Source organism: Vigna radiata, unplaced genomic scaffold (assembly GCF_000741045.1).
Source record: "Vigna radiata var. radiata cultivar VC1973A unplaced genomic scaffold, Vradiata_ver6 scaffold_367, whole genome shotgun sequence".
Taxonomy (NCBI): Eukaryota; Viridiplantae; Streptophyta; class Magnoliopsida; order Fabales; family Fabaceae; genus Vigna; species Vigna radiata.
The window spans coordinates 199,039-202,533 of record NW_014542351.1 but is presented as its reverse complement, the minus strand read 5'-3'; positions in this window follow the sequence as shown (position 1 = coordinate 202,533).

Genomic DNA, 3,495 nt, shown 5'->3' with positions numbered 1-3,495 from the left:
TATATATATATATATATATATTATTTATAACTTCCCAAAACTCATGTTATATTTTCTCCTTTTTTTTTTTCGTCCTCCTTTTTATAATAATTTGATGTTATTGTAAAAATGCTTTTTCAAACACAACCTTAAAATTTAACTAAAATTCTTACGAAATTACAGTAAACTTTACCTACTTGAGGCTGGTATCTTTATAATTTTAAAATAGATATTTTTTTATTTCTAATAAAATCATTATCACATTTTAGTTTATTTAAAAGAAACACGACATTTTTAACTTACAAGAAATATATTATTGAAATTAAAGTTTTAAGATTTACAATACAATTAAATTATTTAATTATTATATCTTATCAATTTCAAAAATATTATCATCTTCCTATTATGAAAAATACTTAATATAAGAGAAATTAAATGAATGTTGTAAGATCCCTAAAGTTAAAGTTTTTAAATATAACGAGTAAAATTATATAACTTTCTGTTAAGAAAACTCAACCTACACAATTATTTCTTGTTCTACAAAATTTTCTCTTCAAGAAAATTTATGTATTTTCTCTTTTTAAAATCTCGTTTATAATCTATTTGTTGTTTAATATGAGTCGGATGTTGGAATCAATATAGAAAAATTTATAAATTTTAGTGATCAAAATCAATAATAGAGTAAGTTCACATTCTTTCCTTATTTTAGGAGTTCAATATGTGTTTTATCATTTTTTTGATATTTTTGAGTTTCATGCAAATTTTCTATGTTCCCATGAATTATCTGTGTGTTGATGAATCTAATCATGTCCTCAAATCATTTATATAAGTTTTGAAGTTTGACTAACATTAAAGGTAGCATCTTAAAGGATTGAAAGAAGGCTACTAGAGACACTTTTTAAGACGTGGAAATGGAAGAACATTCACAACATTTGGGAGAGAAACACCAAAAGAGGACGAACACTTGGAGAAGACAAATCAAATAGAATTTTTGCATTGCTTTTATTACTTCAATATCACAAAACCTTTGTGTTGATTTGTAATTTTCATTTCATTTGTTTTCTTTGCTTAGTGTCTTAGGCAAAAATCATTGGTACAATCCAATCTCCATAGCTAAATTTGTGTAATAGTCTTAATTCTACTATTAGAAGTGAAGGTGTGTCAAGAGACTCCAAAGTGTCACTTGCTTTTTCACATTAGGGTCGTTAGTTTCTAGCATCTTTATATACCATTTACATTTCAATTGCTTTCCTTTTATGCTTTGCTTTGTTTTCTTTTTAAGTCTTTGTGATATATAGATGTGTGTTGTGTGTGTGTGTATGTGTGTGTGTGTGTAACATCTTAGATAAACCTTTCTTTGGATTAGGAGCATCCCTGAATTTGTATCTAACTAAAGTGTTTTGGAAGATTTTTACCTAGAAGCTTAGGTAAGGATAATCTAAGAAAACTCTATCTAAGAAGCATTTGGTTTCTAAGCTTATCCATTGTGACTTACCTCTCCTTCTTGGAGCTACTTAGAGCATCCTTACTCTATTGTTTCTTTCTAGAAATCCTTCATCCAAAAAGAAAAAAAAATTATGAAAACCTTTCTCATTCATAGTTGTGAAGCCTTTTGAAAACTTTTTTGAAAATACTTTTAAACTTCACAACATGAGTGACCATTCACATCATTCCAATGTACATGAGAGTGTAAGGGATAACCAAGAGGGCTTACATCTTATAGATGAACTCCAAAACAAAGGAAAGAAATAAGTGAGTTGAAAGATTTGTTTACCAAATTCATGCTATATCAAAAGAAAGGGAAACAACAACAAGAAACCTAACATAAGATAATGTACACTAGAGAAATGTCTCTCTCTCCTAGTTATAATGACCATCACATGATGAGTTCTATCAATCCCCACCTAAGAGAAGCCACAAAAATAAAGATCATCCTCCTAGGGAACCTAAAGTTGACCTTCCCCCATTCCATGGAAGAGATAATGTAGAAAAGTATTTAGATTGGGAGATGAAGGTTGATGATGAGTTTGAATGCCACCACATTAGTGAGAAAAGGAAAATACCCTTAGTTACTCTAAGTCTCTAAAGTTCTATAATGTATTGATGGACTGCCTTGGTTAAAGATCGCCACCTTAATAACTTTCCCCAAATCCATTATTGGAATGAGCTAAAAATCGCCCTTAGAAATAAACATGTACCTTCTTACTATGATAGGGAGTTGATGGACAAACTCCAAAGACTCAAACAAAAGAGCATGAGTGTTGAAGAGTACAAACAAAAAATGGAGTTGCTAATGTTGAGGGCTAGAATTAGGGAAGAATCAAGGTTAAAATTGCTAGGTTCCAAACTGGGTTGAATTATGAGATAAGGGATAGGGTAGAGCTTTTACCTTGTAGGACCTTAATGACCTAGTCCAACTAAGTATTAAGGTAGATCAACAATTGAAAAGAAATTCTACCACTAAAAAGGAGTACATCACAACATGTGACCCTAAGGAGGATTCCAAGAGGGAGGGCTACTCCTCCAAAAATAAATATGAATAGTCACAGGATAAAAATAAAGAAAGGGAAAATTCTACAAAAACTAAGACAGGAGGTATTCAGTGCTTCAAGTGTTATAAAAAAGGACATATTTCTTTTGAATATCCTCGTAAAAGAGCAATGGTTTTGAAAGGTCAACACATTGGAAGCTTGGATGACTCTCATTCTTCATCTAGTGAAGAAGAAGTTTTAGATTTTGTAAAGGAAATTCTTCCTTGTGATGTTTTTCCACAGAGGAACTGCCTTTCTGCGTCCTCATCACGTGACTCGGATCCTCCTCCATCCTTTCTGCCACTGTGGCCTCCTTCACCAACTCCGAAAACTTTCTGATCTTTTAAGTGGATGAGCGCCTTCAACAAATTGTGACGCAAGCCTCTCTCAAACATTCTACACTTCCACACTTCGCTCATATTCTGACTGTAGAAGTGTGCCAGATGCTCAAACCTCTCCTTATAAGCCTGCACTGACAAACTCCCTTGTCGCAAGGTCATGAAGTCTACCTTTCGTTGTAACTTAACACTAACCGGAAAGTATCTCTCTAGAAATCTTGCTCTAAAGTGCTCCCAACTGATAGCCTCCCTGCGAGAATCCATCTCTAACTGCATACCTTGCCACTAGTACTCAACATCCCCAACTAGCATGCAAGTAGGAAATACCAACTTTTGTCCATTAGAACAATCAATCACTGATGGGTGTCGCGGCCCATACAAATTTAATTGCATATTAGAAATGCAGTATAGCTAGGAATGACTCCTAGGTCGTCTCTCAAGGACCAATTTTGCGGTTCGAGAATCAAGTCAAACACGAAGTGGGGGGGGTTGTGAAAGAATTGTGAGTGCATATAAACTAAATTAAAACACGGATGCAATAGAAATTTAAAAACAGAATTGCAAAACAAAATCACATACAGAATAAAAACGGTTGGTCATTAACTTAATTACAATGTTTCCAATCACAGATCAACAAAATAAAGTTG